Here is a 24,019-nt window from a genome sequence, read left to right on the forward strand (position 1 = left end):
AGCCTTGGAGATCTTTTCTGATAGACAGATGTGAACATCTCAGGTAGCTCACAGAATCCTATCATAATTCTGCTCAGTTTACCAGAATCATATATATGCATAAGGTATCTGAGATGTGGCATCCCTGCAAATAATACGTATAACTAATCTACTCTTCCTTCTCCTAGTGGGGGAAGCAGATATACTCTGAAGAAATTGGGCTATTGGCTAAGATCTTTCTTTAAAAAAAAACGTATGAAGGCTGCCAATTAATAGCGATGCATGTGACCAACATAGAACAAACTAACTAGATTAAAATATATAAACAATATATTAATTTCAGTTACAAAAGAACAGGAAATGCACTGTGCTTATTTTATATTATTTTATTACAACTATTTGCACTACAAAAAAGATTAAAAAATCGCATTTTTCAATTTATTTTGTAGAAGTTCACTCAGTCCTACTTCTTGTTTAGCCAATCGCTAAGACAAGTTTGTTTACATATACAGTACCTACTGCTGCCTGCTTCTTATTTACAATATTGTCTGAAAGTGGGAACAGGCTTTCATATGGCACTGTAATAGTGGGTGTTGCTAGCTATTTATGTGCCAGGCATATTAAACATTCATATATCTCTCCATACTTCAACTGGAAGGGTCTAAAGTTTTCCATAGTTTTGTTTTTGAGTGCAGTTGTATTAAAAATGTTACATTTGCAAGTTGCACTTTGTTGCATAAGAACGGTGGCAAAGCCAGGAATACAACCCAGAGTCCCCTCTGCTCTAAACAGCAGATTGCACTTTTGTCTCCTCTTTCTTTAAAAAAGCAAAGATAGGTTCTCCAAAGAACAACTCCCTCCTCTGTCTCACAGGCTGGAAGAGGGAAACGCAGATCACACCCATGACAGAGAGACTGGCTAAATGTATGTGCAAGGACCAACGGGATCTGGGTTGCTGCTTGCATGCATTTAAGGACCATGACCCCAAAAGCCACCTGGTGAAATCTGAGCCATATAAGTTTTATTTCCCCCCGACCTCTCAGTGTTCACATGAGCAGAACTCTCGAGGCAGCTAGGGAGCTGTCTAATTGGTTGGCCCTGCATACTGCAGATAAGAAATGGAAAGGTAAGGATGTTATGCCTTCAGAGCTGGCATACACCCAGCATCCTCTGCAGAAAGTTTTGTTTTGTTTTGTTTTGTTTGTTGTTTGTTTTTGAGTGCTAACTTTTTTGATTGAGGAGGGTTGTGTTGAGGATATTTGTAATTGATTCAGGGCTGTTGTTTGAGAAAACAATAGCTTTGTAGGAGGGTTTAATATAAATCTCTTGCACTAGCAGAGCCTGGTAATTGAATCAATATACAGCAGAGGATACAAAAAATTGCATAAAAAAGTTGGGTTTCAGGTTAAATGTGAAACAGATGTGCAGTGACTCTCCCCCCATGTCCTGCCAACTGCAGAAAGGAAACAACTTCCAGCACACATTCAAGTTTAGAAAAACAGCAATTGCATGATCTGCTGGCATCGCTAACAATGAGTTGTTGATTGTTTAGCACAAGGCATCATTTTTCTTAGAGCAAATGGCAGGGACTGTAAAAAGACGGGGAGGAATGGGTGACACATAGACTTTGTGTGAGGCTACGGGGGAGGTGGGCAGTGCCTCTGGAACATTTCCTTTCTAACCTAAGTTTGCAGAAGGAAGGCTGGGGAAACAGAGACAATTGTGCTGGTCAAAACAATAGCAGCAAAGAGAGGGGTTCCCGTGTTCCTGGGGATTTCAGAATAAATGGACCCATTCCAGGCAAAAGAATTAAAACATGCTACTTTTGAAAGAAGTGTTTGTTGTGGCAAACACAAACATACAGCTCTGTTGCTGCTGCTTGGACACAGGCGTATACCGTAGGCTGCTGGGCGATATGCAGGTGCTGTGCATGTGAGTGGAGGCTCTATGAAGCATTCTGCATTCACATGATAAATGCCTGAGGCGCGTTGCAGTTGGGGAAGATGCTGAACAGAGCTGACCCTACCTCAGTATGGCACCAGGAGCTTCACAGGCTTGCCCCAGCCATGCCTGCACCCATGTTCTGCATGAGGGGCCCAAATGGCTCAGCAAAAATGAAGCTATCCAGAATTGGGAACTGCATTAGGAAATTTGGGCCTTTGGGACTCATCCCTGGCACAGAAAGAGTCAGTGTGAGAGCAATAGTTGGCCTTCATTGCTGTCTTCCCCTCAAAACAATGTTCCCTGTCTATGATGTAAGTTATTGTCATCTCTTGTTCTGAAAGGGAAGAAGTGAAGGTAACACAGCATGAGAGATTGTCAAACATATCTCCTGAATATGTTATGGGACATATTTCCCCCTTGTCGTGGAATACTTTATTCACCGGGGACTCTTGTGACATTCAGTTTGCAGTCATATACGATGCTGTAAGTCAAAATCCCGTGAAATTTGTTGAATAATAGCTCTGGCACATACTTCAATGTTCTTGCTTATAGAGGTCTTTCAACGAAAGGTGTGACACTTCCAGGGGTGGGGGTACCCCAGGTTTGGAGGTACCTCACTACCACCTGCCCTTAGCAGTGCCACATCTACACCTGCTAGAGTTCGTCTCCCTGACTCCATCAGCCACAGGCTGCCTGAGCATTCCCCTCTCGGCCCATGCAGGCTCAGATGTCCCACGACAGGTTAGCAAGAGGCACACTTCATACACTGAGTCCTCCAAGCACCCCCCAGGAGTATCCAGCATCTTATTTCCTGGACACTCCTGGGATTCCTAGCCCTACTGTTCCCAAACAAACAGTACACTGCAGTTTACATGTTATGCCTTAGAACTCAGCTCCTCTTAATGCACAATAGTTTTATTTGTTTAAAGAGAAAGCAAGTGTGTTTGTTTAACAACAGAGACTGAAGCGATAGTGAACAGTATATTGAAAACAAAGGAATACACATAAAATACAATCACAATAAACAAAAAAGGCCCTGGATTTAACTAACAGGTCACTATCATATCATAAAAGCAGAAGCTCACTTAAAATCCTGCTGGTGCATTATCACTGAGTACGGCTATGATCTTACGTTTGTAAAGCAAGGCCACTGCCAGCTTATGTTCTAAGTATAAGATGCCACAATTTCCCTTGGAAGCCCCAGATATCAAAACAGTCTTTTGACCTTATTCATAAACTGAACAGACACTTGCCTGCTGTGTGCTGCTCCCTGTAGATTTTGTGCTCTTGTGAATTTTTAATTTTCATTAGCTGGTGGCTTATTATGCACACAGGTATTCATTGTGAAGGATACCAGCCTCCTGCATGACTGATAAGTGTCTCACAGCTGTCTGAAAGAAACATGTTTGTCACCTCCTGGCGATCTTCTCTAAAGCTCAGACCTGAAGAAAATAATTTCAAGTACAGGTACATAACACTTCATATATATTGCAAAAGTTATAATGACCACTCTGTCACTGTCTCTCAGTAACAGCAACGAAGGGTCCTGTGGCACCTTGTAGACTAACAGAAAAGTTTTGAGCATGAGCTTTCGTGAGTCTGTGCTCATGCTCAAAACTTTTCTGTTAGTCTACAAGGTGCCACAGGACCCTTCATTGCTGTTACAGATCCAGACTGACACGGCTACCCCTCCGATACTTGTCTCTCAGTAGTTACTTCTATTGTTGTCCTTTACAGAATTATTACCCAAATATGATTATTCACATTACTTAGCTGGGCCCAGGGAATTGTTGTAAAATTCTGTGCGTGCCCTGTGCTCTCTGCTCGTTGGCTTCATGAGGTTCCTTGATAACAAAAGGACATGACATGTTTTCAAATGAGGAGGCAGGTGGTGTGTGGCACCCTTTTGTGTTTGCTGAAGATAGAAGGATGGAAAATGCACTTGTTCAGGATTGATCTTGCTTAAAAATGAGACGTTTCCACACAAAAAGCAATAGCCTTTATTGGAATCCAAAGAAGGCAACAATAGAGCTGTTAACTCCTTAAACTGTAGTCATTACCTTACTATTACAAGGAGTTAGAATAAGAACACCCTTTTCAATTTTAACGAAGATCAGTGTGTACTGAAATCATGTGCTCAGACGCTACAGAAAGGGTGTGGTTTCTCTTCCCTCACCCCTCTGTTGACCCACCAGGTAACTCTTGGCCACTCATATAATCTTTCTGTGCCTCAGCTTACACTTCTGTAAAATGGGGTACTGTATTCCTGCCTTTCAGTGGTGGTGTGACTCAATCCATTATTTGTAAAATGCTTTGCGATCATTTGTTAAAAGCTGCTGGTGAAGGGCACGATCTCACGCTAAAAGGCCATATCTCAGGCTGTTCCGATAGCTGCCTCCTTGCCTTCATTGCACTTCTTTCCTTACTCTTGAGCTGCTCAACAGGAAAAGTCACCCAGTATATTGTGAATCCATTGTCAGAGCCTGAGCTATATGGCTGTCTGGCAGACCCATTGCCAGATGTAAGATAGATACTATAGGCCTTATTCTCCACTGGCTTGATGGTGAGCCGCCCAGGGCTGAGGACAGACTTCGCAGAGCCTGGAGGGGGAAATTCTGGCCCCCAAGAGAAGCGTGGCCTTGAGTGGAGGGTTTGGGACTGGGGAGCTAGTCTCCCCCGTGACAGCCCTTCAGCTCTGCCAGACCCGCATTGCCTGTGGCCCTGGTGGAATTTAAAGGGCTCAAGGCTCTGGCAGCTGCTGCTGCTGCAGAGTTAGCTGCTGGAAACCCTGCCCTTTTAAATTACCAGGCTGCATGGCAGCTCCCCCCTTTGAGCCACCACCATCACTGCTCAGGTAGGAGTCAATGAAAGGTCATTCATTATTTTTATCTGGAGCATGATCAGGCATCCGAATTTATACCCACTCTGCAGAGGTACAAATGACTACCCTAGGGCAAGGCAGAGGAGACTTGAGCTGTGTGTTCAGGCCTGTCCTCATGTACATACACAGGACTCACTATAACTTCAGAGGGTATAATCTCAGTGCACACATCCAAAGGTAGCATTTACAAACACAGGAAAAGACAGAAAACTGATCTCAAGGGAAATTTAAATGAAAGCACAGAGTCTCAGAACTCTGGCTTCTTTTGGGAGCCTTATTGCTTGCTTTCATCTGATGAAGTGGGTCTTTGCCCACGAAACCTTATGCTCCAAAATATCTGTTAGTCTTTAAGGTGCCACAGGACTTCTTGTTATTACTTGCTGATCACCTGCATTCAAAAGAGTGCTGCCAATTTCATCCAAGTCTTCAGCACAATCAGATTGCTGTTTATCTTTCAAACCAGGATAACTGATTACAGCAATTTCTCAGACAATTCGCATGATACATTTCTAAGCATCTGCTTTAAATTACTTATTTGAATCTGTAAGATACAGTGAAGACATGACAAAATGGTAGTAAACATTGCCTCTTAGAAATTAATTGGCTTGTAGTGACTGGGTGTTGCATTAAATCACACGTGAAGCATTTTTCATAATGTGTGCTTTGCAGATTTCACCTCTGTAGAAAACTTGTGTGTGTCAGGTAATGTGCACTCAGAAGAATCCCACATAAAGCCTGAAGCCATGAACATATGCTACATTTCTAGCTAATCTTCACTGATATTTATTGATTCAAGGGAGGAGTGTTGGCTAGGACCCTGGGTTATCCCATACTACTGGAAAAGCAGGTCATGGCCAACAGACATGAAAACTAGAACTTACATGAACTCCAAGCACAGAAAATAGGGACCAATGTAAAGATTGTATAACTGAGACATTTCCTGTGGAAATACAATATTCTTTGCCTTAGACTCCCTTCCTGCTCTGACTGTGAAATGATACTAATATGGGACAAGGAAAATCTCTTTGCTTTTAGTTTCGTATCTCCATGCTACTGACTTAAGAGGAGAGGTGGAAAAAGTCCTCAAAAAGTTACTTGAGTAAAAATGCAGCTGCTTTCACTTCTGGATGCCTGAGTACAATCAAGATGCAATGTGTGCATGTGCATTTGTACCATTACTCAAGTAGTTTTCCAGAGCGGACACTGGTGACTTGTACTTAAGTACACCACCTCCACCCCCCCCAGCAGTGGTACTTTTACTCAAGTAACTTTGAGGTACTTTTGCCACCTCTGCTTAAGAGGCATAAGAATCAGACCCCTGTGATTGTTGGGTACTCAAACTGTAGCGGCCAAAGTGCCTGGATTATCTTAGAGCTTTTAGGGGAAATTTGGGAGTCTTTCCCTCTAAAATATCCAAGTCTCTGTTTAGTATTCTACCATAATAGCAACTGGGACACCTTCTTCATAGATACATGACTTCCCAGTGACTTGGCTGTTGGACAATGGCACATTCTCAAAGCCTTAAATTAACCATTTGAACAAAATATTAGTTTTTATATTTCCTGTTAAAAAATGCAGCCATTGAGAAAAAATATTTAAATTAATAGTGTTTGTGGAATATTCAAACTTCTGTTCCTTGTTCAGGAAATGACTGCACCTGTATAAATATTTGGTCTGGAGAAGTTAAAGGTCATGTTACCACTGCATAGTCCATGACCCCTGAAGGAGAAAATATCATTTTACAAACAAAATATTCCTGTCCTAAAGGGAAGGGGTGGGTATTCTCCAGGCTGATCCTGCAGCTGTTGGACCCAATCCTACAAACACTTATGCATGTGCTTAATTTTCAGCATGCTCGTATTTGCTCACAGGACTATACTGAAATTTCATTTATTAGTGTTTGTGGGGTTCTCAGATACTATAATTATGGATCCTCTCAGGGGTGAGGTCTCTGGCTGCGGCAACTTCCCTAGGGACAACAACAGTCAAGGAGCAAGATAGGCCAACCCTCAGGGCTAACTTCACCTGAAGACGCCTCACCAGCGATCTGTTGGGAACCTAAAATTATCGGTTTATTCAGTAGCCAGATTAGTCCTTTTATATAAGCCTTTCCCTGAATGTCTTTCTGGAAGCTAGCACTTTAAATGTAACATAAGCAGTCAGCTACAGTCTTATGCTAGCTATATCATAACCAGCGGCTTCTTGCTGTACCTTCATCTCTTCCAGCCAGTGAGCGCTTTTAACTCCCTGTATGGTTTCTCCTTTTCATTCCTGAGGGGGTGACACATTCTCAGAGCTGCAAATGAGAAAATTGCACAGCAGCTTCTACAAAGTTGGGGCTTTTTGTTTTTTTGGACAGCACCTGGGATTCTGGTCCACGGTAATACAATGATAATACAAATAAATATGAATAACAATACTCTTAGTAACTGTCGGGTGATTATATCCAAAGTTCCTCAACAAGTTACGAGTGTCAGGTCCCATTATCAAATGGGAGCTACATATTTAAATCCCACTGAAGGGCAGTCTGGCATGAACAAGTGTTTTGAGCTCTCAGAGTATTACATAACCACTCAGTGCAAGTGTAAAGCACTTTGGGCAGTTTTACTAACCCCTTCTATTATGATTTCCTGTGATGCACATTACAAGTAAGTTGGGTGTGGAATCTCACCAGACTACCTGCTTTCTCAGATCCACAATGCTAATGGCTTTTGCATTCAAGTTTGCTTTAAGTGGGCCTCATAAATTGAAACATTTAGAAGAGTGCAAAGGATTAGCAACGCATCTTCCATTACTGTGGCAGATTACATAGACAGTGTTAATGTCTGCTATGTGGCTGAATCTGAATGATGGTGACTATGTCCATATTCTGGGGAAATAGTTCAGGAATTGGATCCGTTTGGTTATCAGTGATACTGTGTGAGCTAATCTCTATCTGAACATACCAGATGTCGTTATATTACAGTAATTGGTTCGTGTTCTGGTTTTTATTCATTTCACTGGATCTGATGGCAGGAGTGGGCACCAAAGTACATCTGTCCGTCTCAGGCAGTGTTTGCCATACCAAAGTTGGTCCTCGCCAACAGCTGACTCACTGAAGTCTTATGCTTCCCAATGTCTTCGTAACAGGAAATAACTGTTGTACCTGTGGACTGTCCATGGTAAATGTCGACACTTTAATAGGAACCAGTAATAGCTGACACTTTGACAATGCTTTATACAATCAAAGAACTGTATATTACTATTTAGCATTTATTTGTAGTGACCATTGGGTGCTGATCACTTTAAGGGAGAGAGATACATAATCTCCTTACCTTGATTTGCTTACAGTCCAATGGCATACATGATGCAATAAGCAAGACTAGAAATAATAGGAGGGGACATATGTGTCTGACAGGTGAAGGGTACAGAAATAAAGCCAGATGGTGTCACAATCTAAATACATCCAATTCCAGAATATAATCCTGAATACATACAAAATTCCCATCAGCGCCATATACTCAATAACATACCTATAGAGCAAAGTATCCCTTTGCCTCACCTCAGTCCCACTATCTTTTATTTCTCTTTATATGGCATCATCATGTATATCAGCCTATGAACCTTCCACATCTATAACTCTCCTTTCTTCCCTGCCAGCTGTCTGCTGATCAAATAACTGGCTGTGTCTCTGTGGCAAGAAAGGTCTGCTGTCAGAAGGCGGTGTGGGTGCTAAGGTAACCAGGACCGATCAGAGATGGAGCTGGCTTAATTGTGTTATGGGGACCCAGACACTATGAGTCCGAAACTCTGGCTGCTGACACTGCTGTTTCTGGCTCTCCCTGGCCAACCCTTTCCCTAGGAGTAGTTCTTCCTACTTTCAGTGCTGTGGGAGGGGGCTGCCGGTATCAGTGTGACAATGGACTGAAAGTAGCGCAGCTGGGCAAATTGACATTTATTTAGCATCTGCCAAACTGCCTCATTACCATGCCCTCTCTGAAAGGAGGGGCTAGTGTGGTCACAGCCTAAGTCATGACCTTCTACTCCCTCTGCAGCTCTGCCCAACAGAATAGATGCAAGACAAATTCAAACTCTTGACAAAGAATTACCTCCCAATTCCGAATTTTGAAAATTTCAACTAGTTGTAGTAAGTACAATACCAAGAGTTTTGCTGTCCATCTCTAGTAGCTTCTGCAGAGACTGACTTTTAAATCTCTGGAAGATGTGGGTTTATTTACAAAGGTAAAAGCATTCATGGTGTCACTGAACTACTTTTTTGACAACGAGGCGTTTGATGATAAATGAGGAACGAAGAATACATACCTACCATGTGCATATCTATGTGCAGGCTTTCTTTGTTATCACGCATCACATGGGATCTGGGAACATCTTATCAGGGAGAGAGTGAAAGGATCCTCCCTCCTTTCCACACTCTGTGCCAAGTCAAGGACCATGGAGCATGCGAACAGCTATTTCCATATTCACATCATCTCAACAGGGATAAGAAGAGAGGTGAGGAGGCGGCAGCACTTCCCTTGTCGATGGAGTTGCTTTTGAAATAGCTCTCACTGGAGTGATGTGACTTTGTACTGCTGATTATACTGGGCAATGCCCCCAAACTGTACAATATAGGCTTCTGGACACATAAGCTTTTTAATAAGCATAATCAAATACATACAAATTGTGGTAAATGCCAAATTACGCTGCTAACAGTGTTATTTTCCTATCCCTATCCAATCTCTGAGTCATGCTGTGCACAGGATTCTGGAGACCCATTCTTGTCATGAAGTGATGAAGAGAAACACCTGCTCTTCATTAAAGTGATGTGGGATTAATTTTGTGGGCAGCGATATGTTTGTGTTGGTAACTTAAGAAGTTTCTTCACCTTATAATAGTAATAATGCCTTGAACAACCCAATGAGCCACAAAGCCCCAGAGTAAACCCCCACTAACACCTGCTGCTCTGAAACATCTTCTCTTTTTCACTAGGTACTTATAATTAAAAATTGGACAGTTATCTGTTTTGTTTTTCCTGTGTTTGTGCTGGCTGAGTGCTAGTCTCTCTTAGAGACATAGCCAAAGATTGATTTCTGTTTCATGGTTGAAAGTACAATCATAAAGTGAAGACAGTAAGTGCCTCCTGATTTTAGACGTCTGGTGTTATGAGGTATCTGGAGGGAGCCAGATGTGCAGAAGGTGCTGAGTACCTCGCTCTGAAATTCAAGCACCTCCAAAGTGTCTCTAGTGGGGGACCCAAAATTCACTATTTCCCTTTGAAAATCTTGAGCATGGGGTTTTGCCGCTGTGCAGGTGACAGCAAAATTTGGTCCATGATGTGACATCTAATTCAATATTCTAGGTATTACGTGAGCCCCATCATTCTCAGGTGGCCCCTGTATATTTAGTAGGACTAATCTAGAAGTCATTACAGAGGTCAAACCTATTGGCTCATAACCCCTATTCACAAGCCCTCAGACACCTCTTTTGAGTTGTCTCACTTTTCATGATACCAGCTACAAGATTATGTTATTGAAAGGGCAAAAAGCCTCAAGAAGAGAGTGACTGAAAAGATCAGACAGAAATAGGAGCTGGGCTGAAGGAGGAAAAAATATGTGCAACCCAATTATTTATTTGCTAAATACTAGAGAGAAGAACTGTGTTGGACTATATTTAGGAAACAATGACACTAATAAAGAAAACAAGGAGAAAAGTATACATCTGAGCTAGGAAGCTATACATGCAAATTACAGAGAACAGGTAAGTTTTAGGTTAGGGAGATTGTTATTTCTCTAGGACTTTTTAAACATAAAAATATTCTCTCCATTTGGAAGTGTTGTAGAAAATTATTCATAGCTCCATTGACATAAAAGGAACAAAACCAGTTTGGACCAGTGCAGACCAACGCACTGTATCACTTTGTTTTTTTACATCAGTACCTGTAGAGCTAATTGGGCAGCCAGAAGGTGAATCAGATACATTATCATTATAGTGTGTCTTAAACTTTTGGAGACCACGGAACACCAAACAATAATATTTTTTTATGTGGAACACCTATGAACATTTTCTTAAAAAAATGGTTGTCAAACAAACAAACAAACAAACAAACAAACAAACAAACAGCAACCTATACAGCAAAACCAAAATAAAATAATTTAATCAGGAATCATAGCAATGACGTTGTATCTGGTTTTAATAGCAGAAAACATATACCATCAGCGTATATTTCCAAATGCTTGCAGCACACCTGTGAGTTGCTCACAGAATGCCAGTGTTCTACTGAACATTGTTTAAGAAACATTGGCCTGATTAATATATATCTGATTCCTAGCTGCTGGCCCCCAGTGGCTGTTCCATTCTCACTTCTGTTTCCATTGTGTTCCTTTAACTTTAATGGGACTACCTTATTTTAGGAGCATCTTTCAGTCTTAGTTTGATTCTTAAGTCTCAATGAGATCTATATAGTAAGTCAAGTTAGAAGAAAATAGGTTAGCTTATGTTTAAGTCATGCATATTTAAAGATGTGTTTCTGATTATCATAGACGGACTAATCTTGTAAAGAGTTCTAACTTTGACTGAATTAACTTTTGCTTTAAATGTTAGAACTAAAACTAGAGAGACAAAGTGGACGAGGCAAATATCTTTTATTTGACCAACTTCTATTGGTAAGAGATAAGCTTTTGAGTTTGCACAGAATTTTTCTTCAGATCAGGGTAATCTGAATTCATTTTCCTGAAGAAGAGCTCTTTGTAAATTCAAAGTTTGTGTCTTTCACTGAAAGCAGTTGTTCCAATAAAATATATTATATATCCTCTCATATATCCTGGAACTAATATGACTGCTATGATACTGAAAAGAGATAAACCTGAATTGAACAGCTAAACAAAGCAATGGACTTGGTTCTTCATACACAAAACTCTCACTGAAATCAAGGATTAGTAACAATGGTGCTGTGTATCATGGATAATCAGGCTCGTGCAGTTACTTCAGAATGAAAGAGAAAACTATATATTTCTGACAATAGGCCATATATATGCCAAAATAATTTACAGACACACACATATATATACTATTCTATCTATCTATCACAGTAAAGTCCAGGTCTTCAAATATATTTAGGTACCTAATACCCACTGATTTCAGTGAGCCTTAGGTGCCTAAATACCTTTGAGAGGCAGGGCCGAAAAAACTAACTCACAGTTTCCTGACTCTTTATATGAGTAGCTGTGACAGTCTCTATTCTATTTCACAGCCTTTATAGCTAGACCAGTTTTAGGACTCACAGGGGTATAGAATAAGTTGTCTTCTTAAAATGCAGGAACTGCAGCTAAGTGCCCTATACGTGGGTGGTCTAAAAAAAACCTACAAAGGCGGTAGAGTCTAAATGGACAAGGAGATAACTAGGAACTGACAGCTATCTAGAGAAGTAAGTAGCACGTACTCCGGAATTACAAGTTTTCCTAAGAGACAAGAAATATCTCAATATTTGGTTTGGGAACACTGAAAAACAAAGCCAAGGCTTGTTTCTGTCTGACCTCCTGCATTGCAGCTAACCTTTCAGGGTGGGATTTTACACCTTCTAAAGCATCCAAAGCACTGTTTCAATTAAATGAAGTGACAGCTCCCTCCCCCAGCCTCCTCACCCCAGGTTAAGTTTCAGCTATGGTTCATCTGAGTTAGAATTTCATAGGCATGGTTGCAGTCAGTAATAACCATTCAGTGTCAATCACAAATTGTCTGCGATATCCTATAGAAAACAGAGCATTTGAATTTGAGCTTTATAAAAGAATGACAACCTCTTACCTACGCTGATTTTGATATGATGCAGTGTATAATGGTGGAACAGAAGTCCCTGGCCGTATCTGCACTTGGCAAAAACTTCAAAATGGCCACGCTAATGGCCAGATCAAAGAATACTAATGAGATGCTGGAATGCATATTCAGCACCTCATTAGCATGCTGCCGGCCACGGCACTTGGAAATTGCTGCATTTCACTGACGCACAGCTAGGCCAGACAGGGGTCCTTTTGAAAGGACCCTGCCAACTTCAAAATTCCCTTATTGCTATGACCGCATAGGAATAAGGGGATTTCGATGTTGGCAGGGTCCTTTGAAAAAGGACCGCCCTGTCTGGAAGAGCTGCATGGCAGCAAAACGCAGCAATTTCCAAGTGCCATGGCCGGTGGCGTGCTAATGAGGTGCTGAATATGCATTTCAGTGCCTCATTAGTATTCTTCTATCTGGCCATTAGCATGGCTGTTTCGAAGTTTTTACTGAGTGTAAATGTAGCCCTTGTGGGAAGAATTTATCTTCTTGTATTTTGTATGGTACAGACAACATTTTAGTAATACCCAAGTAGAGTATCGCACTGAATGAAATCAATGCTTCAGGAGCAGGATGAAACTACTTGTCAAATCACTCCTGCTGCAGATTCTCACAGAGATGAGCACTTTCAGGTGAGGCACTTTCTGCAGCTGTGTGGACATGCACATTGATAACCAGCAAAGCAGGAGATAAAAGCTCTCTCCCCAGATGAGCCGCTGATGCTTGTGTAATGCTGACAGACACGGGTCGTCAGCAGGAGAAATGAAGCTGTGACCTGAGGGGTCTAGAGCCCTGAGCTCTACCACATGAGCTGAAGACCAGCTGGCTGTCAGCCAAGGCTGCAGAACAGAGACCACTCTCTCTAGAATGTGGTCTTAGTGCCTCTGGGGTTACATACTTCCCTCAGCTACATGCCCTGAGCTTCTGAGACTTTCCAGCATTTCATCCCAGATGAGCCTGAACTTGCAACACTGGGTTGTTAGAATAAGGGATTGGACCTGCAACCATAGGGGCTAAAACCCTGTGCTCTATCACATAAGCTAAAGGCCAGATGACTCTTAGCTCAGGCTGTAGGGCAGAGACTTCCCTCTGCAACCTGTGGCTAAGGATTTTTTTGTGGCTCCTGACACTAATTGCAAATAAAAAAAAAACCCTATGTGATCTCAAAACATAGGATAACTCCCCCTTTAATATGTGCAGTGCATCTGTGTTTTGCCTGTGTTGCTAACAAAGTGTTATTCACACGCATTGTGGCTCTTGAATTATTGATTTTTTTTTTTACTGAATTGGAAAAAAATGGCTCTTCTTGCTATTTTGATTGCAGAGCCCTGCCCTAGAACGTGGTCTCAGTGCCTGTGGGGTTAGACATGGAAGCTCCCACAAGAAGCGGAGAGTATAAAAAAAAGGAATCTACAGAGCTGAGTCAAAGAAAATGCCTCTGATGTAAGGGGTTTGCAAGGCAACCGCCTTCAGCAATGGGACATTTGGGAAAGCTGACCTTGAGTGAAGAGACATGAATGAATTTGCATGGCAGTGAAACAGTCCCTCTGTTTCACTCCAGTCCAAACAAGAGCTCTGAGGCTGGACTTAATCAATGAGGCCAGTTGATATGGTTTGGAAGGAGTTGAAGGGTTAAGAAGCTTATCATTTTCTTCCCTTCCCCATATGTAAAGATCTTCTAAAGTGCATATTTCCTGTGTGGATAGGACTGGGGCGGGGGGTGGGAATTGGTTATTATGCATAAAATACATAAGGAAAACAGCTCAGTTCAAGACTTATTTTTTTAGCTATTTTCCAGAGTTCCTTGGAGAGGGGGCAGTTCGAGGCAGGCAGGGGGTTGGGAAAAGCTGTTGACAAGCTAATTGTGAATTTCTTTTTAAAACCGATTTGTACATATGTTTTTACAAGTATGACTGTACAAACATACCCTCCATGTCACCATCCTCCCGCCCACCAACATTTCAGACTGCGGTTTGCAGAATAACCAATGACTTTGTGTTTGGAAGATAATTATATACGAGTTTAATAGCCCCCATCCAGTCCCGGTGGACGTACATATTCTGCCTTAAGCCACCGCTGCAGATGGTGCTTCTTGGAACCCACTTGGCAGGCTCAGCAGAGAAGTCTAGGGTCAAACTGACCAGCAAGACTGACTTGCCTTTCCACTCTTCCCCTCTTCCCCATATTAGCATGGGAGAACAAGTAATTCTGGATTGCTGCCTGTGTTACGTGTGGTGTGTGGATATTAATAGGGAACTTCATTTGCCAGAAAAGGTTCATGTAGCTTTTGCACTTCCTTTAATGAGTCCCTTTGAGGACAATAGTACTCTGCTATGGGCACAAAGGTCAGCATTTCGGCATCTGTTTTGCAGGGCTGAAGGCTTGTCTATACTCTAGAGCCTTTGCTCGGATAGCTATGTTGGCAGAGCCCTCTTCTGGAACCTAGAATTATCTGATGGTTGGAGTTCTGCAGACTTAGCTCAGCTACTTCATGAATTATGCTGACAGAACTCTTCTACTGGCATAGTTGCATTTTGCTGGCCCATATTTGTCAGGGGGAATTGTAATCTCTTCATGCTTCTGATATAGCTATTCCAGTAAAACTTTGTAGTGTAGACATGGCCTGCAATCTTACTTGGGAATTTGGGAAGCACAAGAAACACAGGATGAGGCTGGCTTTAATTTTCAGCCCTTAATACGCAGTGCATCAGCTATGGGAAACACTGTAAGAATTGCAATATGCCAGCAGAAACCAGGAATCCCTGTAAGCATGTGACGTTTCCATTCCAGCTGTTTAAACTGCAAGGGTGTTTCCGTTCAAAATGGTAAGGTTTACTGGAAGATTCTGATCCCATCTCCAGGATGAAAATGGAATATGTTTGTTCTGACTTCGCCCCCCTCCCCCACACTCTCCCCTTCTGGTAAATTTAAGGAGACTTTTATACCTTATTTTAGTTTCCTGGATTGGTTTCAGAATTTGGAGAAGATTTTTTTTTATTTTTATTTTTAAAGAGAAGATGAAAGGGGATTTCAGAAGCTGCTTGATCAGTGGCAACACTATCCTGTCCTGCTGCATAAATCCCGGAGTCCCAAAAGCTCTTTAATGCAAATTGGTTTACTCTGCTCAAAAAACGAATGAAACTCATTTTATGTGTGCTTTTTAAAGCCTGACAATCAGCCAGTCAGACAGCTCTGAATTTTAAATTCTGTGCAGTTCTGAAATCAGATGATTTTCTTTTGGAAGCTGAAAAAGATGACTCAATTTTAAAACCAACATTATTTTAGAGGTTATTTCAACTGTATCAGGATGTGATGCTGAGATGTGCCAGGAGCACGACACCTGTTACTTGTCTTTTTTGTGGCAAATGAAGAAAAAATGACGTTCTGTGCCCCTCTGAGGGAACCTAAGATATCAGCTGCTCTCAAAGCTTTAGAGTATGATAAATTCCTGTTCTGACTGGAATGTGAAATTCTTTTGCTCCAATAAAAATTGTGGAAAAACAAAGCCAAGACTGAAAAAAGTGAGTGCCCACAATTAGGATTCAGAGTCCATAGTTAGGAGTTTCAGAGGTTCTGAGCCCAGAACAGTTGCTGGATACTTACTGCTTTTGAGAACCTAAGGAATTTATCTGACTAACATTAGGCACCTGTTTTTGAAAGTCTTGGCCTGAATGTTCAGCAGGTGGGAGGAGTGCGATATTGTAATGAAAAAAACTTGTGCAAATAAGAATTTCCATGTACATATAATCAGTTGGTATGAACTAGTGACTTAGAGAGGAAGCTCTTTGATTTATGCCCATAAATCTTCTGTTATTGTAAAACTTTTATTGACACAGCAAGTGACTGTGAATAATCTAATCCAGATTCTAAAATCATCTTCCCGGGGCTGAGAACTAGTGTGGGGCTCCTCTCCTACCACACTCCTTGCAGCTCATGTAGTAGGCATGAAAAGGGAACAAAGCAAAGACTTTCCTCTGCCCGAGGAAACCCAGTTATTGTCATGACCCTTAGTGGACATTGCTGGCAGTGTTGTTGTAGCCAGGCTGGACTCATAATATGAGATAGACAAGAAGGGTGGGATAATGCCTTTTATTGGACAAGTATCGGAGGGGTAGCTGTGTTAGTCTGGATCTGTAACAGCAACGAAAGATCCTGTGGCACCTTATAGACTAACAGAAAAGTTTTGAGCATGAGCTTTCGTGAGCACAGACTCACTTCACCAGATGCATCCAGCATCTGATGAAGTGAGTCTGTGCTCACGAAAGCTCATGCTCAAAACTTTTCTGTTAGTCTATAAGGTGCCACAGGACCCTTCGTTGCTTTTATTGGACAAACTTCTTCTGATGGAAGAGACAAACTTTCAAGCTTTGGAGACCTCTTCTTCAGCTCTGGGAAAGATAATCATCCTGTCAAAGCTAAATAGAAAATGGGACATGATGGTAAATCTAAGGGTTTAATGCATGTTGCAAGAAAATCCTTTAAAAGAAGAGGACTGTAGTGCACATGTAGGACCTCCTTCTCACAGTGCTTGGGAGGAGCCAGTGTGTATCCCCTGGTGGATGATACCAGGACAACCATGACCACCCCTTTGGAAGAGAAGGGTTGGGAAGGTAAGTATAAAAGGTGGGCACTGAAGCTCAGTTTGGCTGGAGCCACGGAAGGAGATGGATGCCTCCTATTTGTTGGTGGGCTGAGCCTGAAGAGGACCTTCACAATGCTGAGGTCTTGCCAGCAATGTCAGAGCTACTAGCTAACCAGGACAATGAGGAGGTGCTGGGACTGCCACTGGCTGTGTACCCTGGGGAGCTGGAGGACACCCATGGAGCAGATGTGCCCTGCGACCCATGGAGTAGCCTGCAGAACTAGACTTTAGTTTGGTTCCAGTGTTAGTAGAACCTAGTGAGTGTGTTTTGGTTGGTTCCCTCCTGACCCAGTGGTGGAACCAACCCTGCTGTTAGGGCCTTGGGCTGGGACATGGTGGAGTAGAATCACTTGGGTCCCCTACCCCTTGCTGACAACATGGCAAAGGGTCATCTAAGTTTGCCATGAAATTTCATTAATTCCCTTCTCCCCCACTCTGCAAAGATCTGGGGGGAAGGGAAATTGATGAAATTTCCAGGGCACGCTTAGACTGTTCTTGTGGCACACCAGTGTGTTGCGGCATTCCAGTTGAAAACCATTGCTCTAGTCTGTTGCTGAGCCCTGACTGTGTCCAGAGCCCTGGACTACTTCCCACTTGGTCCTGCCTAATGGGGCAGGGTAGGGCCATCCTTCCCAATACACAGAATGTGCATAGGGACTCTGAAAATCTGGGGCACCGTTGGTTTTTGATATCCACATACCTGTGTCTTCCTATTTCTGTGGCCTCTTTCCTCCAGAGAGGATCTAGTTAACTTAAAAACTAAAAAGTGTGTGAGACCTATTAGCAGAACACTGGATCAGGGAAAGAACCCTTCAAGTGGAAATTACGCCTTTTAACAGGCATTTGTCAACCCAAGGTACATACAAGTTGAACCTTTCTAGTCCATCACTCTCTCGTTCAACAACTTCCGTAATCTGTCATGATTTTAGGTAGCCGGAAGACCACTTATTGTGGATGTTGCCAAGTTTCTCATGGTCCAATAAAGTTTGTTAATAGCCACCAGTTCTGGCTCCCAGTGGTAAACATAGTTTACCCCATATGTCTTCTAAGAGCCCAGTAAGTAGCAGAAGTGTTGGTAATGCTGCTAGATAATACTGACACTCCGTTGTCTGGCAAATTCTCTCATCTGGCACTGGTCAGGTCCCAAGGGTGCTAGATGAGACAGTTTCAACCTGTCCTATCATTTTCTGAAGTTACTGTAAGAACAAGCAGTCCTGTAGCACCTTAAAGACTAACAAATTGATCAGATCGTGAGCTTTAATGTGTAAGATCCAATTCCTCAGATGCCTGGAGTAGATATTTAGGCTACGGTTGCACTAGAAGCAGCTGTCGACAGGTTTTTCTGTCAGAAGAGAGTTTTCTGACAAAATGTCTGTCAACAGAGTGCAGCCATACACTGAAGTGGACTGAAAGAGCAATCCACTCTGCTGACAGAGAGTGGCTGGAGTGCCCGGCCCTCTCTCGACAGAATGGAAGACCAAAAGCTCAACAAACAGGGCTGCCCAGTGAACTGGAAGCCCTGTCAGTTGACAGAAGGCCCCCCAGAGTGTCTGTGCAGACTTTTGTCAACAGAATCTGTTGACAAATGCGCTCTTCCTCATCTGGGAGAAGCAGAAGGTTGTTGGTGAAGGGGCCAACTTTTGTCAACTGACTGTGGACAAAAAGGGTTTTTTGTGTGGACAGCCCACCAGTTTTAATGTCAAATCTCTCCAGTGTAGCCATAGCCTTAGAATCCAGGGTTTATAAAGCATGGAGGGAGAGGGGAGGAAAGGAAGAAGGGCGGGGGGGAATGAATGGGGGTTACCTGTCACTAGTAGGACCAGCAGACGAAGTAAATTAAGTTAAGCAGGATGTGTCCCATTCCTGAGAACATCAAAGGTGGGGAAATTTCCCTTGTAATGCATAAGATGACACTAAGGTAGGGGGTCAGGTAGATACATTGGAGGGTAGGGATAGGGTCCAGAGTGACCTAGACAAATTGGAGAATTGGGCCAAAAAATTGATGAGGTTCAACAAGGACAAGTGCAAAGTCCTGCACTTGGGATGGAAGAATCTCAAGCACTATTACAGGCTGGGGACCGAATGTCTCAGTAGCAATGCAGCAGAAAAGGATTTGGGGATTATGGTGGATGAGAGGCTGTATATGAGTCAACAGTGTGCCCTTGTAGCCAAGAAGCCTAATTGCATATTGGGGTGCATTAGGAGAAGCATTTCCACCAGATCTAAAGAGGTTATTATTCCCCTCCAGTTGACTCTGATGAGGCCTCATCTGGAGTATTGCGTCCAGTTCTGGGTCCCCCAGTATAGAAAGGATGTGGATGCACTGGAGAGGGTTCAGCAGAGGGCAACAAAAATGATTAGAGGGCTGGAGCACACGACCTATGAGGAGAGGCTGAGAGATTTGGGCTTATTTAGTTTGCAGAAGAGAAGGCTGAGGGACAATTTGATAGCAGTCTTCATGGAGAGACTGTTCTCAATGGTGACAGATGCCAGAACGAGGAGCAATGGTCTGAAGTTACAGAGGGAGGGGTGTGGATTGGATATTAGGAAAAATTATTTTACCAGGAGGGTGGTGAAGCATGGGAATGCATTACCAAGAGAGGAGATGGAATCTCCGTCCCTAGAGGTTTTTAAGTCCCAGCTTGACATAGTCGTGGTTGGGATCATTTAGTTGGGGTTGAGTCTGCTTTAGGCGGGGGGCTGGACTAGATGACCTCCTGAGGTCCCTTCCAGCCCTAGAATTCTATAATTAAATAATAAGATAGTTTTGATCGATGTGGCAAAGGAAGAAGGGACATAAATCTGCAATCAGGAATTGGAATACCTATAAATCTACAGAGGAATACTTTAACCTTCCTAGACATTCAATAATGACTATAAAAATAGACATTCTTCTACAAAAGAATTTTAGCACAAGGTTACAGAGAGAGACAACTGAATTGGAATTCATTTGTAAAGTTGACATGTTTATATTAGGCCTGAACAGAAATGTCAATTATCTGTGGTATATGAACCATTATTTTGGAAAAGATGCATTTTTGCATTTTTGTTTAGTAGCAATGTGTTCCCAGCTACGGTTTCAGAAGTCTGAATAGGTCCAAAGCGTGCGGAATGGCACAATATGAACTTGATGTTTCTTTCTGATAGGAGACATGGGAATGGATATTTTGGAAACTTTGAAGCATGCTTACTAACCTAAACCATTCCCCAATTCTCATGTCATTCAGAGACCAGCGAACAGCTCTTCTTTGCCTAGGCTCCAGTGGTATTTAAATTGCTCAAACTGCATAGGATGGTTTAAATTAGGTCTGAACAATGGTGCCTATTCATATTTTTGGTGAACCTACTAAACCTGTTTTGTCTGGAAATAAAACCCCCTATGCTTAATGTTCCTGCTGTTGAAAAAAATAATAATAAAAATAATAATAAAATCTTTATGAGCTTAGGTTTTAGAGGTAAAAAGACGTTGAGCAAATGTCCTTTCATCTGGATTTAATTTCTATGTTCCAATTACGAACTTTCCAGTAAAAGTTTTCATACGCAATAATTAATTGTCCTCTTTTATAGTCATAAAATCAAATAATATGTCAGAAAACACCAACAAGTAAAAGTACGGCATGAAGGATGCTGGGGGCTGGGGAATTAATTGCATGGCTTTGTGTAAATCTCCTATTCTTCTGCATTTTCCATTTGAAAGTGCTTTCCACTGACTCATGAAACTAATCACAAAATTCTTTCAGCTGAGTGCAAAGGAACTGAGTGTGAAACATGTAGACTTCCTAGCACTACATGCTCATATCCTGACTCAGCCTTTCCTCCTACTGACGTCTTTCTTGTAGATAATCTGAATGCCACATATCAGAGGGTTGTGAAAAGACAGACCCCTTAGATGTACACATTGGCAAAACTTGTATAGCCTATGATGCCAATAAAGTCCTACTGAACTGAATGCAAGGCTGTGTTGGCCTTTAATAGATGACTTCTTAAAACTCAAGACTATGTCTGCAAGCATGGTCACTACGATTGCTTATGTGACCTGGTTAATTCAACTACAGCTACATAGGCAACTATCAGAGTTATTTGCCCTAAAGTAAGCTATGTTTTTGGTAAGAATTTTGGCTTTTAGCCTAATATTTCCCCTCTTCCCATCATTGTGCAAGCATACTGGTTAGTTGCCATTCTCTGTGATAGAGGCTGCTGCCTTTCAGGTATGTGCAACTATGGCTATGTCTACTCTTGCACACTATGTCAAAGTAGCCTATTTCGAAGTAAAAACATCGAAATAGGTTACTTCGATGAGTATTGTCTACATGTCCTCCAGGGCTGGTGCCGTCAATGTTCAACGTCAAAGTAGCAACAGGAAATGTCGAAAGGAGCCGCCCTGGAAGGAAACGTGGAGTGTTCACACGCACAGGTGGTCCCCGTTGAAATAAGGGGCCAGCAAAGCCTGCGGATGGGGTCACCGGCTGGACTAGCCCTTCTGGGGCAACAGCAAGCCTCTTTCTTATAGGGCCCCTCCCAGACACACTCAGCCTGCACAGCACGAGGTCCGCAGAGCCAACAACCAGTTGCAGACCCCGGGCACACAGCATGGACCCCCAGCTGCAGCAGCAGCAGCAGCAGCAGCAGCAGCAGCAGCCAGAAGCCCTGGGCTAAGGGCTGCTGCACACGATGACCACAGAGCCCCGCAGGGGCTGGGCAGAGCATGTCTCAACCCCTCAGCTGATGGCCGCCATGGAGGACCCCACTATTTCGAGGTAGCAGGATGTAGATCATCTACATGTGCCCTACTTCGATGATGAACGTTGAAATAGGGTACTATTCCCATCTTCAGATAGGAATAGTGAATTTGATGTCTCGCCACCTAACGTCGATTTCAACATCAAAATAGCGCACAGCAAGTGTAGACATGACATGTGCTGTTTTGACATTGTGCCAGCTACTTTGAAGTAGCTGCCTAGTGTAGATGCACCCTTTATGTTTGGACAACAGACAACACAGGGAGTCCTGGTCCATGCCTGGGGCTCCTAGAGGCTATCACAATACAAATAAATATTATAATTCACTTGTGCAACATTTTCTTGCTATAATTAATTAAGTGATCCTACAGGATAACCTATATAAATATAATATTAATGTAACCCACACACTTCCTGGGTGTGGTTCACTGTCCCATATAGTAGCACTTAGAGCACTTGCAGGGAACAAAAATGAGTCTCTTCTACAGCCTTAGCAGAGCATGACTTGGCTCTTAGGTCAAAGGGTAAAGGCTGATGCACCAAGGCCTAGGTCTGAGTCTGCCTGTTAACTGTTACATTAACACCCCCAAAGAGCTGTAGGCCAGGCTTTAAATGGAAGCTGCAGTGGAGAAACAAAACCCACAGGAATCAGGAGAAACAAGAGCTGTGTTAAAAGCTTGGCTTACTTGACTTAAAGTGTCCTCCTCTGAGTGGAGCATAGGTCATCTACAAGTCTTCTCCACTTCACTCTGCCTCAGGACAAAGCTTCTAGCTGACTCCAGGAGTACCCTAGTTGTGGTCCTCCAATCTCAGTAAATCTTCTCCATGCTATCCAATAACTTCCTTTTTTTAACCTTCCTTTTTTGTGTTTTTCTTGTAGGTTCCATGTGAGAGCTTGATGGACCACGCTGGATGACGGTTTTCTGAGAGTGTGGCTTAGCCATCGCCACTTTGTCCTCTTGATTTGAATGTCAAGTGATTCCAGTCCTGCTCTGTTCCAAAGCCCCTCACTTGTGACAAAGTGTTGCCATTTGATGCGAAGGATGTACCTCAGCCATCTGTTTCTGAATGTCTGTAGCTTGTGATTTGAAGACTTTTTAGTACTCCAGGTCTCGTACTAAGCACACTCTTCATGTTTGTGTTGAAGTTCAGCAGCTTCTTCTTCACAGATGCTATTTGTGAACTCTATATGGGATGAAGAGTCTTGAATGCAGCTGTTGCTTTCCCTATCCTGGAACTGATATCCTTCTCTGTTCCTCCATCTCTGCCCTAGTACTCTCCAAGTAGGTGTGTGATGGTGTTGTTGTTGGACTAGTTGATCCTCGTTGTCTTGGTCTTTCCCTTGTTAAGACTCAGTCCAGTCATGGAGGCAGTTTTATCTAGCGTTGCAAACTTTTCTTCCATGCTTTCATGTCATTGTGAATGGAGGGTGGCGTTGTCAGCAAAATCAACGTCCTCTAGCTGTTTGAAGTGTCCACTGAATACCCAGTTGATGGACATCTGTTGTCCTGCTTATTGTGATCAAGAACAGTAAAGGTGACCACAGGGTGGGTTAAAAGCTTACACTGGAGATAATAAGCTGCTCCCTGGAAACCAAAAATTCTGAATTTTAACCCTTGTTCTTCTGCTGACTTTCTGTGTGTAACCTCTCAGTCTCATAGGCTCATTTAAAAGAGGGATAACACCAACCACACAGCATGATGCAATGGTTTTAAATTACAAGGGAGGGTTCAGTTGGACATTAGGAAAAAATTCTTAACTGTCAAGGTGGTAAATTATTGGAATAAACTGCCTAGGGTGGTTGTAGAATCTCCATCATTGGAGATATTTAAGAACACGTTAGATAAATATCTAGCAGAGATGACATAGATGGTGCTTGGTCCTGCTGTGAGGGTAGGGGCCTGTACTTGTTGACCTCTTGAGGTCTCTTACCAGTTCTTGTGTTCTATGATTCTATTACTGCTTGATGATCTTTGCTACATGCTATTTCAAGCCTGGCGTGACAACCAGTAGGGGGACAACACTGATCAGGCA

At 42.6% G+C, this 24,019-nt stretch overlaps 1 long non-coding RNA gene across 1 annotated transcript; it reads left to right on the forward strand.

Annotated features, from left to right (window-relative positions):
- Nucleotides 1-1,048: 1,048 nt before the first annotated feature.
- LOC142008440 (uncharacterized) lies at nt 1,049-8,698 on the forward strand. Its single transcript, XR_012644146.1, has 3 exons — nt 1,049-1,105; nt 3,258-3,390; nt 8,444-8,698. It is a non-coding gene; the product is annotated as an uncharacterized LOC142008440 (long non-coding RNA).
- The last annotated feature ends 15,321 nt before the right edge of the window (nt 8,699-24,019 follow it).

Source organism: Carettochelys insculpta, chromosome 2, assembly GCF_033958435.1.
Source record: "Carettochelys insculpta isolate YL-2023 chromosome 2, ASM3395843v1, whole genome shotgun sequence".
Classification (NCBI taxonomy): Eukaryota; Metazoa; Chordata; order Testudines; family Carettochelyidae; genus Carettochelys; species Carettochelys insculpta.